Source organism: Eucalyptus grandis, chromosome 7 (assembly GCF_016545825.1).
Source record: "Eucalyptus grandis isolate ANBG69807.140 chromosome 7, ASM1654582v1, whole genome shotgun sequence".
Lineage (NCBI taxonomy): Eukaryota > Viridiplantae > Streptophyta > Magnoliopsida > Myrtales > Myrtaceae > Eucalyptus > Eucalyptus grandis.
Window position 1 is genome coordinate 7,188,860 of NC_052618.1, and position 15,448 is coordinate 7,204,307.

Here is a 15,448-nt window from a genome sequence, read left to right on the forward strand (position 1 = left end):
AAAAGCGGTGTTTCTCATATAAATCCTTGTAGGAAGTATTAACTTTCTCCTGTCATATGGATGGATATCTTCTTGTGTCATAATGAGGTATATGTATCATCATGACAAGCTACTGATAAGATATATCTTTTATATTTTCTCAATGAATTGAATGCTGGCGAGGGATCTTCCTAGAATTGTTCAAGCCGGTTATAATTTAATACCCTACTTCATATTTAATCCTCAAGAAGGTTGGTCCTCTCACATGCCAGATTGCTTGCAAAATTGGAAGTCATAGGGTCATTATGTTTCTTATTCATTTATTTCAGAAGGGGAGTAAACACTTGAATGGAGTTATGCAGGCATTATCCTCTTATCTAGTTTACTATGCTAGGCATTTATCTACCCATTTGTGATTTTTTTTTCTTTTTTATAATCAATAATCAATTAAAATCTCCTCTTTCCAATCTAAAATAATACGGGGTTAAATTTCATGTCTCACTGCTCATGCAGGTTCTAGGAGTTCACTTTTTGCTGCAACGGATCCTTAGGTTCCAGAGTATTGTGAGTTACTGAAAGCGGATGACTGGCCTGTTTGTGCTTTCATTTCCCAAGACCGACGTCCAACAAACCCTTCTGAAGAAGCACACAATGTTGAAACCTCTTACCGGGTATGGAAAAAGACATTAGATATGATTGACCTTCCTTCTGATTCTGGGGAGAGGCTTATAAAAGGGGAAGATATTAAATGCCGATACGATGGTCAATAGGGTGATTATCCTCTCTTTACAAGAAAGTGCTTGTTGACATGAAAGCCTCTACACAAAATGCTTGTGAATGGCATCTTCAAATGTATTCTGATAGTATTTCATGATTCATGAAGGAAGGAAAAGGCTGACTAAATAGAGCACTCTAGTGAAAAATTCTCTCTGGACAGTAATTGTTAGGATGAAGTCTTCCTTTCATACTTTGTAAGATAGTTTAACATCAGTGAGCCTTATTTTGGAAATGCAGGTGCTTGTTATAGGTGTTGTCATCACTGTTAATTTGACTATCACTAAGTTTCCCACTATACATTGTTTTGCCAAAGATTGATAAAAACATCGGGCAATTCTAGCATGCCTTTTGGCCATTTAACTGGATTTGTCATGGGTTGAGTCTAAAAAGATTGAAAAGGAGATGAATTGGCAATGAGGTTTAACAAAAAAAAAAGAAAGTTGAAAAAGGGTTGTTGGGCAAGAAATAGAGGAAAAAAAATGAGGTATCGGGTTTGGACGTCAAATTTTTTTTTGTTCAATAACACAATGGCGTTTTAAACTAGGTGCGTGCAAAGTTTGATGGATTAATTTTGAGTACGGGAACACGTACGAATTTATTTCCGAAAGCTTTAACAAAAAAAAAAAAAAAGTTGGGAAAGTGGATGGTAAAGGCACTAAGATATCCTCATTTGTTGGAACAAAAACGTCTGAAGTGAGTGGCTGCTGATTGGATGACCAATTCATGGTCGTCCTATCCAAAAGTTTTTATCATTTTAAGGAATCTCATGAGTGGGCATGCGAATAAAAGATCATTTAGGTTACGTAATCAAAGAAGAGAAGATTTAGCCAAGGACAGGAAAATAGAAGCTGGAAGCGTTTTAAACATATGCAAGAACTGCTCTGACAGTAGAAGCAGAATGTTCTATCACAGGAGGAAGATACAGTGAATGGAATCAGCAACTTCAAAATTCAAATTGAATTTTTTGAATGATTCAATCTAAAGACCTCACAGTTGATGGAATTATGTTTAGTCAAAATGTATTTGAACCTAACTAAAAGCTAGATATCCATATATCATGGAAAAGATTGAGTAGATTGAACATTTGCTGAAGCATATGTATTGAAGATTTTAACCATATGCATATACAACCATCCGAAGAAAGTGAAGATTATCACCATGCTTAACCTATTGATTAGATGGAACTTTAGGATATGCAGAAGGCCATATGAAGATTCATGGAACGAAATCTCATGAACCTATGAATTGACTTTGATTAATACAAGGCCATATGAAGATTCACACAAGGATGGAAGAGTGGAAGACAATGATTGCTGGCTAAGGGACCTCTGACATTTCAATCATAGAGAACTGAGTATTGGAATTCAGAGCAGGGGACAAGAATGAGGAATAACGAGAATACCACCAATATGAAGAGCCTATACCTTGGTTCTTGTACTTCCATTTGTGCCCAACTTAGCAAGACCTTGAGTGTATTTTGAACAATTCTTGTATCGCCTTCTCTCTAGTAAGCATTGCGGAGTGGGCTTAGAAATTTATATGAGAAGGAGAGGCTTAACTAAATAGGAGCATTGATAGGAGATCATTGTTCAAAGACTGCTGGTGCTGTACAAGGGTTTAACACAGAAGCAACTGATGTTGAAGTTATGTGGAACATATGGTATGAGTTGTAATATATTGGGTGGAAGCAGTGGATTTAGCTGTGATTGAAGGCTGGGCTGGTAGTACATGAAAAGAGAGGAGAAAGGTGGAAGGCTGAACCTCTCCTATACTTTACCTCAATTTTGTTATCTCTACTCCTTTATTTCTCGTTAATCACTTAAAGCACCTATGGTTTCAAGAATATTTCTGCTAAAATGATACCAGAGTGCTAAAAATTCAATCCTAACCAAATTTTGGTGATCGAAGATGCTAGAGGCTTGCCTAAATCTTGAACAATGCACTTGGATCTTGGTTAAACAAGGAATTTGTGACCCTCTTACCCCGGTCTTCCAGCAGATAACCAAATGCAAATTTTGGCAAACAAATGTAAGAGTTTCAAAAAGTGGCATGATGCAATCGCCTCTTGGTTTACTAGGGAGTATAGCTCTCCAGTTACCTAGGCCTTTGCAGCACGAAAAAAAAAGGTAAGAACAAAAGATTACATTAGCTAGAAGATTCCCTTCGAAGGTCTACTCACCAGAATCGGGCCAAAGTTCATGCTTAGAACCATCAACGGCTGTAAATGAGATAAAAGATTCTCTAGGGTGCAACAGGGTGAAAGTGAGGGTGTCCTCTCAAGTAGACCAACCTACAGCACAATACAAACAAAACACCATTACAAGTGATTATTGACAATCTGAAAGTCAGAAAAGAAACAAAAAGCATAAAAAGCAGTTCTCTGATGATTTCTCCATTTAATTTTCTGATTAAATAATTCACTGTAAGAAATATGCAAGCTAAACTTTAAGCATGTGTTCTCAATAGTTAGCAAGTAACATAATTAGCGACTCCCATCTGACTCGACTTGATCTGGACCCGAGTTGGCTCCAATTTTAACCATATTAAAAAAACCAATCAATTAAAAATAAATTAAGGATGCATTTATTTCTCGGAGTATGGATGATTTGCAAAACATTTTTCCAAAAATAATCGCTTATATCACTAGAAATAATTAATCAACAAAAAATATTTTTATTATCAAAACAATTTATGTATAAACATTTTCGTGGACGATAATAACATTTTTTATTGATTCATTTTTATAAGTAATATAAACAGTCATTTTCGGAAAATGTTTCTCAAATTATTCATTTTTGTGAAACAAATAGAACCAAAATATGAAAATCAATTAGTAAATAAGAAATTACTGAAAAAGGGATTAGTACGTTAGGAGTGTTATAACTTTTGTACTATGCTCACCTGAGTGTCACAACTTATTTTATTTTATTTTTCATTTATTTGTGCCACAAATTTAAAAAAGTCGTTCATTTGAGTGTCATTAGATATTTACCTCATGAGACAAGTTGACGTGGTGTTAATTTGTAATACATCATTTGACGTGATACGTTGGAAAATTGAAGTCATCACTTGACAAGGCTTGAAAGTGCTTTTTTTCCTTGAAACCAATTCAAACACTCAATTTCATATTCAAGTACCATCAATCACAATTACAGCATCACTTCTTAAGGAACTAAGAAGCACTCGAAAGCCCATCACTTCATATATCCAACTAGTGCCAAAAGTCCTTCACACGGCAATCAGAACGAAGGAATGTCAACAACTCTCTCTTTTTTACCAGAAGCGCGGAAGCCACTGTGCTTAGGGCCCCTCCTCCTACCCTACACCTTTCCTTTATTTCCTGGAGAAAGGGCTAAAGCCACTGTGGGGGCCAGCGGGCCTGTCGCCCTTCCCACCACAGCAGCCCACCGCTCGGTGCTTAATATTATTTCCAGCAAATTCACACCAAGTTTTCTATGATTAATATTTTTATTACTAAGTATAAATATAATTAATCAATAGAATTTCTATGATTTGATAAAATTTTAGAATGGAATAGAATTCTAAGTTCGAATTCTTTTGAAATTGAAAATATAATAAAATATAATATGATTTCTTCACTCATAAGAAGATAATTATATTGGTGAGTGGTCCATGAGAATTCAATATCAAATTTACACTCATCTAAAAAGGTAATTGAAAAGGAATTGGAATAAAAATTTTATGTAGTTACCAAACGCATTTCTATTCTTTTTATATTTTAGAATCAAAATTTTGTGTAGTTACCAAACGCGTTCTTTTGTTTAGAAATTGTTCTCAGAAATAGAATAAAAAAGAATCATTTCTTATCAGAAATTGTTCTCGGGAACAAAATGGTTACCAAACGCGCCCTAAGTGAGCATAAGGGTAGTTGCTTAACTAGGTCTTTCTATTGCCTTTTGTTCATTGGTTTACCCTTTACGAGTTTAAAAAATCAACAATGACGTTGTCATCGTGCAGAGGTCGTGTAATAGGAACAATTTCATGAAAATAATTAAATGTCTGTGGTTTATATTCATGTGTGTAGTTCTTGATCAGACATCAGTTCTGCGTATTTACTACTCTTTAAGTAACAGAACAGAGGGAACAAAATTGTCTGAACCCATGCATGTCAATTGTCATTGGATCGAAGAAATTATATCTTAACTTTTTAGCCTTAAAAAGCTTTTTTTGCATTGGAAGCAGCGTAAGTCATTAACTTGAGTATAGCAAGTCAATCAGCAAAGTCATATTCACACCATAGGTGTAATTCCTCGACAAGACACTTCGTCCTAAGCCTCACTCTAGAGTGATGAAGCTGTGGTTTTCGATGGATGGTTTGCTTACATTGTGGGGTGAACACTCCTCGCCTCGTCCATTTTGCATACATATCCTAAATTTTCTCCTTCTAACGCTGGAAATTCTTTTGAGGGGCTATATTACAAACAAAATGCCTGATTCAGGAAGAATATTTTTTGCTGAAACTCAAATGCTATCGTTGGTTTCTGGTCTTTAGTTTGTTTTCTAATATGTACTAGCTATGCAAGGCATTGAAAAACCTAACGAACAATTATAAACCTGTATTGCTTGTTTATTTTGTAAGAGTTTTCCTAATGTGGACTGCATTAATTGGTATTATAATTTACTATTTTTACAGCTACCGTAAAACAAGGTTGGTCTAAAGTGAGATATAAGGTTTCTTAATTAGTCTAATATGGAACTGGCTAGTGTAGGCCGAGTTGAGCCTGGCCCGTAATAAGGGGGTCTGGCTGGAAACTTTATAAATAGTACTCAAGTCTTTCCTCTAACCCTAATTCTCACATTATCCTCACTTAAGGGGCATTTACCTAATGCTAAACGTGAGAGGGCCGCCTCATTGAGCTAGTGATACAGATGGAAATAGAGGAGAATGATTTGATGTGTGGATCCCCATGATGAGTGGGTAGTCCATTTTCTGCTTTCGCTTTATGTTCGATTGATTTCAAAACATGTGCGTTAATATTTCCATTCAATTAAGCATGTTCTTGTTCTAGTTATGGAGATCTTGGGGTTGCGCAATTTATATTCAACATGTGGTATCAAAGCAATTATAACCCTAGAACTTGAACACATAAAGTTTTTGCCATAATTTGTGATTTTCGAGATTTTTTTATCAATAAAAATTAAATTAAATTATATATTCGGACTGGGCCCAACAAGACGAAAAGAACCGTAGGCGGCACGTCGCCGGAGGAGGCCGCACGCCCCCCATGCGCGGCCATGCGCCGCGCGTGAGCTCCACATGCCTCGCACTCAGGTGGCGCGTTTGGGCGTGTGGAGCCTCTGTTCAGCGCGTGGGCAGCGGCGTTGGATTCGTATGATCATCCTCTACGTCGTGGTGTATTTATTTTACATGTTTGATATTTTTATGGATATGAAATTACATACAAAGCCCTAAATACGTGTATTTTTAGTGTATCTTTACGTATTTTTTTGTATTTTCTATGATTTTGGAAATACAAATGTTGGGTTACAAATATGTTATCATTTAAACATTATAATGGTGTAATTCATTAATAAAATCAAACTTTATTATAAATTGAAACTGACTTAATGAGATATAATCAGTATGGGATAATATTTAAGCTATCTATTGAGGTGATGAGAAACAGTAAAGATTATGAAACTTTTATTGATCAAGTATACTCCTTGACACGCTGGTAATTTTTGAATAATGGACGTCTTAAGAACTCATGACCAAAATGATTGTACTGATTAACACATCTGCTGAATGTGAGTAATGCATGTCAGTTAAGTTATTGCATATTGTATCTAAACTCATTTGGTCACTGGTTAATGTCTATCAAGTTGAATATTTTTTATGGTTAAGAAGTATGACGGCATTTACACAGAGCAATTGTATCTATTGTTATAGTTTAGATATGTGGTTCTGTGTTTTGACTTAATTTATAGGCCACTGGTTGATGCAATGATAATTGGCTAATAAATCAGCTATTGGCCTTAGAATCATGTTTTGCCTTATGAAACTTGTGAGCAATAATTGATCAGCTATCAAGCTTGTTAATCTTGAGTATCCCATATTACTATTGATATTAATTTGTGAGGGATCTTTTGGATCGGCATTCTTTTAATGTTGTTCCAGTAATCAGTAATCGAGGTGTACAAGAGATACTTGCTTCTATGTTATGAGAATTTTCTTATGTTGTTGTGATCAGTGATCTCATTGGAATCTGTCTTTCAGATTCGCTATATACATATATATATATATATATGTATATATATATAAAGATTTTATTAATGAACAAAGAAATGTAATTAACATAATATGTGATTTTGGTGATATGCTGCCCCTATCACTAAAGTTAAAATCATATGTATATGGTGTATGTGAGGAGTAAAGTTTATATCCCTAGTATGAGAAAGTTTCAATGATTAAATTGAGTAGTGACCACCAAAGTGGCACGCTTAATTGGGTTTGAGAAATTTCAGTCTCGTATGATGATTGAGATGTCTCCTGGTCTAATGCGTAGTCATACTCCCAAAAGAGGTAATTGTGTATTAGTTCATGGAGGGATACATAATAATGTGGTGGAGGAGTGACAGATTCTAGTGATTCATATGCCCAAAAGTGATGAATTCACGAAGAATTGGTATACTCATAACCGCTATCATGTGGGGAGTGTACAACTGCATGTCATGTATTCTGCCCAAAGATGATTATATGAGTATGCGTGTAACTCTCTAGATGTGTACTTGTACGTCAAGTTACACGGTGCTCACATGATGCTAATTATATACATTACTTGTTTTTTCAATCACATTTTTCTGTAATTAATAACCCCACTATTATTGAGGTTTTTACTATTTCAAATTTTAAGTTGTGGACATATGATTTATTTCTTGAGAAAAGAGCAATTGAATTTGCTTACTGTCCATGAAGCGTTCCATTCTAGAACACTTGAAAAGAGGTTTGCTTGCGGACTACACTGCTATAAGATAATAGAAGCCTTAATTGCTTGAAATTATGTCTTGTATGATATTGAAATTAGGACACATCTGCAAAGATTGTGTTTAAGTCCTAATGACATATACATCTTGTATATGGTTAAAAGGTTATTTTCGAAATTTTTCTATTTAAGAAAAATGACCGAGATAAAGAATAAGACAATTACAATTAGTCTTAAAAGGTTGTCAGGCTTAATAGTAGCCGTGAGTATTTTGGCGAGTATGACAATACGAAATAGCTTAAAGGTCATTTGTCAAATACTTGGTAGATTCTAGGGTGGTAACTTAATTATTATACTTGAAATTCTTGAGAAAAAGATTTGGCCGAAAGGTATAAAAGCACCATATTGAACATGGTGATGAGTATGATTAGTAAGACTAATTAATCCGGTCTTCTGTGGGCTGATATTTTGAAAGCAACCTTTTAACATACAAAATGTGTTTCTTATCAAAGTTATTTCATAAACTTTTTTTGAGTTATAGACTTGATATAAATTACTTAAATCATATTAAATTTAGAGGTGTCATGCAGAAATGAGGTTATCTAATTCAATATTAAGTGTGTTGAAATTTAGATCCACTTGGAATTATTTTGTATTTTACTCAAATTGTTCAAAGGGGTATCAATTTTATGACCCTAAAGAAAGTACAAGTATTATGGAATCACATACTGTAAAGTTTCTACAGTTCAACGTAATTGTAGATAATAGATGCTCTCAGACTATTAAGGATAATAGCACAATGAAAAATCACTATTTATTTGTTTTTACCTATACAGATAATTATGGTCCAGACAATTATTGAATCTCATATACCATAAATTAAACTTGTTGAGGTTTAAGGTGCTATTCTTGATATAGTTTATGATGAAATATTTTCAAACCTCTCAAGTATAGAATGAAGTGGTAGTAACTTTACTCGGAAGATTTGTTAGGGAAAAATGATCAATTATTCCATTAAATTATATAGTCGATTTATGAGAGCATGATTGCAATATCCGCTATATGGTTGATGTAGTGGCATATTTATATGTCGTTTTTTTTTGTTCTCAATCAAGTATGTGATTAGATGCCATAAATTGCGATATACAATCTGTGAAACATCATAGTATTTGGAAACTAACTTACTTGTCTAAAGATCACAAGTTCATTAGTTGCAAATTGGCATACAAAATTAAAAGGATTTCAAAGGAAAATTGTGAAGTTTAAAACTAAACTTGTAGCTAAAATTTTCACTCTGAAAGAAGGGTAGATAGTTTATAGTGAAGAAATAATTATTTATTTACATATTCTTTCAGAGTGAACGTGGTATTAATAGCTCTTTTTGATATAGAGTTATATCAAATAGATACAAAATCTATATAGTGTAACTTGAGGATTTTGCAGGAGATTCAAGTAAACTTGTGTGTAAACTGAAAATTTTTATTAATAGTTTTTAAGTAAGTTTCCAAACATTATTATCAAAGTTTTATAGTGTTGTTATTTTGTTCAATTGAGAACAAAGTAATTTAATATACTACAAGGTTAGTGGGAGGAAATTTGTTTTTTATATACTCTATGTACATGATATTTTATTTACAAGTATTGACCTTGAGGCATCTTTTGTCTTGTAATGAATTTTTTTTTTTTTATATTATATTAGATTTTCTCGAAGGATATCTGCTGATTGTATAGTGGAAATATTCAATATACATCATTGCAAGTCAGGAATTGCTCCTGTTGTTAAGGGTGATAGACTAAATCTATCACATTGTCATTATTTAGATATTGAGAAAATCTAATTAAAGGTGTACCTTATGTCAGTGCACTTGAAAGTATAATGTATACTCAAATTTGCACTAGACTAAATATCATCTTTACGACGGGACTTCTAGGCGAATATCAATTATATTCAGGACTGTCAAGAAGATTTTAAGGTACTTAAATAAGACAAGAGATTATATGCTAATTTACAGACATGTTCAATTATTGCAGGTTGTACGGTATTTAGATGTAAACTTTGCTGGTTGTTCTAATGACATGCAATCAATAACGGAATACATATTTATGTTAGCAGGAAGTGCAGTAAATAAAGTTTTATGTCATCTTCTACTATGTAAGCAATAGTAGTAACATTCTTTTAGGCTGTTACTTGGGCTTTTAGGGCTCCAGAACCTCATGAAGAAGTTAATCGTTTTAACTTTAAGGATAGACTCATACGGTTGTATTGGAATAATAAATTTGTAGTATTATTTATTTACTACTGAGGTCTCAAGGGGTCTAAATAAATGGTGATCAAAATTTTTGACCAAAAGGAAATGATACAGAAATGTGACGTAATAATATAACATATTTCTGCAGATGATATGGTTGCAGATCCACTAATTAAAGACTTATGTCCATGTGTATTTGAGCAACACGTCATTAGCATGGGCCTAAGAGCATCATGAGATATTGTTATTTAGTGGGAGCTATTTTGGCTTTACTCTGATAAATTTTTCATCTGTGTTCATTACATTTTCTAACGGTTTGATATGTATCAACTTTTGCATTCCATAAAATATTTTTGAATGTGTTGTTATTATGTTGAATACATATTAATAAAATCTCAAGGGATTGTATAAACCTTGAGTGAAGGCTAGGGACATCCGGGCATCCAATTATTAGCCTTGTGCATATGTATTGTGATACATAAAGAAAAGTTAACCATAAGGACAAGACATATGTAGGTTCATTGGAACTATAAAGCATTTTCTAGTGGCACAAGTTTTTGTGACACCTAAGGTAAGAGAATGGTGACTGACAAATGGGATCTCTCTATGAGAGATGTTATCCATTTGCCACACTACCATATTGAATCCATATCAATAAAGTTGAGAGCACTCGTGACCATGGAAGACTCTGTGTGTATACATGCAGTTACCGCCATGATTCGGTGTTTAAGACTTTATGGGATATGATTGACTATTAAGAGTTATCTCTGGACCAATGTGCGCACATAAGGTACGATTTCAATTAATATAGTCCAAGTGGGAGAATGTAAGAGTTTTCCTAATGTGGACTACATTAATTGATATTGTAATTTACTGTTTTTACAGCTACCATTGTCGCGACCCGATCTCGCCGCCCCTCGAAAGGTATCCAAGGAGGGGAAAGGTCGGGTTTAGGGATACTTGATCTCAAGATCGCGAGCTCTCCCAAGCTCGTACCTCGCGTGACAGTAGGTTTATTATGCGATCTAGTTGTTTATAACAACCTAAAAATATACGGGAGTCGCCACTAGCCTCATTTTTTTTTTTTTTGGGTTGGCTAGAAACCCAATCGAGGGTTGAGAGTATTCCCTCGATTCCTACGCAACCAGATATCTAGGTTCGGGGACTTGGGTTACGCTAATATTGCTATTAGCGCCCTTTCGGTACCTAAACAGTATGTTGTGTTTTTCCTAACATGTCCATGTATTTTTTATATTTTCAGAATCGTCAATTCTAGACTAAGTGATCATGCGCGGTGGATCATTTTCATGCTATTCTATTTCTAAAAAAAATAAAAAGGAAAACAACCAATGAAATTGAAATTACAAAACATGAAGTAAACAATCAAGAAAAGCAGTTAAACCTATCAGGTAGTCCTAAAAAAAAAAGAAAACAATTAAAAATAAAAGAAAGAAAACCCGTAACTCGTCGGGTTTTATAATGCAAGGAACCGACACATATGTCGGGAAAAGAAATAGTACATGACAATGGTCGGAATGGACATCGATCTCCACCATCTTCACGCCTTACACCTTCTCCATCTTCGGGGTCCTAATCTAAACCTAGCTTAGGAAACTTCTAGCTAAATGCATACAATGGAAAAAGACGAGCAAACGCATCAAAACAATCAAAAGCAAGACATTTTTTATATTCAAAAAGAGTGACTAAAGTCACAAGGTCTCTGGATCAAATTCTAGGTGATATCCCAAATAAATTTCATAGAGACACTATCATCATATCAACACATGAATTTCTAAAAATCTAAAAAAAAAACAAGTCAATCAAGAATAGAGCATAGTAACATGTCACACCGTCATTCTACAACATATTGAAAGCAATTGGACAAATCTACTATCTCATCTTAAGACTAACAGCAACTAGCCACAGAAAAGATAGCATTTCTATAATCGAATCAACTTCAAAAATCAAAGACAGCACTTCATTATATATTGTAACAAAAAGCACGTGAATTTATAAAATCCTAGAAGAGATCAAGGTCAATCAAAAGTAGAACAGAGCAGCAAGGCAAACATACAACCATTTTTATGCAGTTTTTATGTGAAGGACAACTTTCATGAAGGACCTAATCCCAAACTCCTCACACAAAAAATTCATACCAAATTCACAAGTATTTGAAGCTATAAAAACAAAGCATGTATTCTAAATCAAGACTATTTCCAAATTTCAATATCAGCAAATTCACGCATGAACAGCAAATATCAATTGCAATTAGCCAAATGGGTGCATGATATTCACATCAAACGGGGTTCAAATACGATAATGACTCTCACGAAAGATTCAACTCCAGCAAAGCATGTTTACTAACTCAAATTTGAACACATGCATCAGGTCTCAAACAGGACAGATTCTGGACTGAACTTTGGACATGTGAAAATCATATCAAATGAGATTCAATCAGGGCATTCTATAGCTCATTGGAAATATATTTGAACCATCTTCTACTTTCATGAATACTTCGAACACAGAAAACCACAACAACCAGCTCATATTAAGTCATTTGCACAGAAGGTCAGATCAGCGAAAGAAACAGAATATATCAGCAGATTAGTGCTCTTTGCAAGAAGCATCAGGCAGGGCAAATGATGGCCAAATCGCACATATAATATGTCATTAGAAAGCTTGAGAAGTCTATTACAAATCTCTAGAAGACATTAAATCCTAATAGCATCATCTACCTGTTCATATCAAGCGATTTACACAGCAGGTCATCCGAAACAGAAAAACAAATATTTGGCAGATTCTGGACCTAACTTTGGACAGGCAAAAACCATATTAAATGAAGTCCAATTAGGGCATTCTATAGCTCATTGGAAAAATAATCGAACCGTCTTCGACCTCCATGAAGACTTCGAACACAAAAAACCACAACAACCAGCTCATATCAAGTCATTTGCATAGAAAGTTATTCAGTTAATAGAACAGCAAACAGTTAACAAACAGAAATGTGATCGGTTCAATGCCATTCTAATGCCAATCCCACATTCTCCTCTGTCCATTCTCTCTGTTCACTCTCTACGCAGCTCACAGAAGACCACAGAACAAGCACTGACCCTGCTCTTCTCTAATGACTGAAAACATTTGATGGTTCGAGCAACTAAAGGAACCTAAGCCTAATCAGAATAATTCAGGTTTCATACAAACCACATCTAGCCACCATGCGAATGCCACTCATGGCCACAAATACCACCAACCTTCAACTTTGACAGCTGAGAACTAGTTACGCAGAAGCATAACACGCGCACAAAATCGTCGAAACAAAAACATACAAAACACAAGGAGGCGGTAGACATCTATCAGAATTTATCTGACAAACTACGAACCCAAAAACACATAGAGGACTAAGAACAAAAGCGTAGACTTTACTCAGGCATTTCCCCAAACATGTGATATGCATTTCCATCAAGGAGTTTATACAAGAATCTGAATCAACGATTCACTTTTATTTCCATCACAACAACATCAGAGCAAGCTTATTTTAGGTCGATCATGCTATTTAAGCACATCCTAATCTATGCCATCAGAATCGTTCAAATAGAGCACAGAAACACATACCTCGAAAGTGTAGATGTCGAGTGATGGGATTGAAGAATGTATATCCCGGAATCGTCAATGCCACCGCTGTCTTTGCGGATGTCGCCGCGATCGAGCAAACTAGAGAGAATCAGAGCGAGAGGGAGTCCGAGAGAGAAAACCCCAGCGAATCCCCTACCACCGGCCTCCGATCTTCGATCCCTCGCCAATGGAGTAAAAACCCTAACCGATCGAACCGTAGAGAGAGAACACTCGATGGAGAGAAAAATCGTTGGCGAACCTTCTCTGAACTCAACGCAGACCCGAGCCACCACAACCCTTAGGAACGTCAAAGACTGTCCAAAAGGGACTAAGATTGCCGGAGATGCTGAAGATGACACCGAATTTGCTCCGGTTTGCTGCTGGACAGAACAGCCACCAGATTGGATACAAAAAGATCACCGGCGACTTTTCCGGTTAATCACAGCCACCTGGGACTTGAGGAAGGGCAGAAGAGCGTTGAGGACGGTTGGCAACGCCGGAGAGTTCGCCGGCGAGAGGCTGAATGCCGACGAGGGGTGGTGCGGCCAAAGAAAAAAAAACGCGAAGACGAGAAGGGAAAGTCGGTGGGAGAGAGAAACGTCGAGAGAGAATTTTAGAGAGAGATAGTAAGAGAAAAACGATCTGGAAAAATGCCCCCTAAAACCGTTCGCCCAGCCCCCTTTTCTATTTTTTTCTTTTTTTTTTTTTTTCTTCTTCTCTCCTTTTTTTTTTTTTTCGTTTTCCTTTTATTTCTAATTTTTTTCTTTTCATTTCATTTCATTTTTTTCTTTTTGTTTTGTTTTGTTTTCTTTTTCTTCTCTTTCTTTTTTTTTTTTTCTTTGTTTTCTTTTTGGCTCTTTATTTTTTTATATTTTTGCAAGCGATGGATGATTAAAATGTCGACGAAAATTTCGGATGTCGACAACCGTAAAACATGGTTGGTCTAAAGTGAGATATAAGGTTTCTTAATTAGTCTAATATGGAATTGGTTAGTGTGGGCCGAGTTGACTGAAAACTCTATAAATAGTGCTCAAGTCTCTCTTCTAACCCTAGTTCTCACATTATCCTCACCTAAGGGGCATTTACCTAACGCTAAATGTGAGGGGCCGCCTCATTGAGCTAGTGATACGGAGGGCAATAGAGGAGAAAGACTTGATGTGTGGATTCCCTGGATGAGTGGGTAATTCATTTTCTGCTTCCGCTTTATGTTCGATTGATCCCAAAACATGCGCGTTAATCTTTCCACTCAATTATGCATATTCTTGTTCTAGTTATGGAGATCTTGGGATTGTGCAAATTGTGTTCAACATATTTAAGTGCGCAGTTTGTTGTTTTTCCCTTACAATCGTGAAAATTGATTGAATAGGATTACAAGGCCTCTTGTGTACACATGATGTGCAGAAAGGAACATCAGCAGGAAGTAAATAGGAAATGAAAGACCAGAAAATTGAGAAAACAAGAAATCGGTGAAAGACAGCGGCCCAACTCAATATGTATTAATAAGCTTTTGAGGATGAACTCGTAATTGTCTCGAAGAATCTTCTAATTGTTTCCTATGCAAGGTCCATTTGATGGAAACCCCGGATAGGCGTCTATATTTTTTTTCATCAACAAATCATCTTTTTTTCCTACCAGCTTTTCAACGATTCCTTAACTGATTCTTTATGGATTTCTTGAGCTGTCTGGTTGTTATAATGGCTTTGACAGGAAAAACTCATCTATCACTGATCTTATGTCTGGCTCCCGAAAATGGCGATTTTCATGGAACCATGTGACATGAAGGGTGTAATCAATTCATATCAGTTGAGTCCATTTGTGGCAAAAGTGGGTTGTTTTCTTATTAGCATTTCATGCTGATTGCCCCATATTTAACATTATCTTAGCTTG

At 35.4% G+C, this 15,448-nt stretch overlaps 1 long non-coding RNA gene across 1 annotated transcript; it reads right to left on the bottom strand.

The window, feature by feature from the left end:
• Positions 1 to 1,403: 1,403 nt before the first annotated feature.
• LOC108954138 lies at positions 1,404 to 14,208 on the bottom strand. Its single transcript, XR_001979837.2, has 3 exons — positions 13,562 to 14,208; positions 3,749 to 3,853; positions 1,404 to 3,046 (listed from the first exon to the last, which is right to left on the bottom strand). It is a non-coding gene; the product is annotated as an uncharacterized LOC108954138 (long non-coding RNA).
• Positions 14,209 to 15,448: the final 1,240 nt, after the last annotated feature.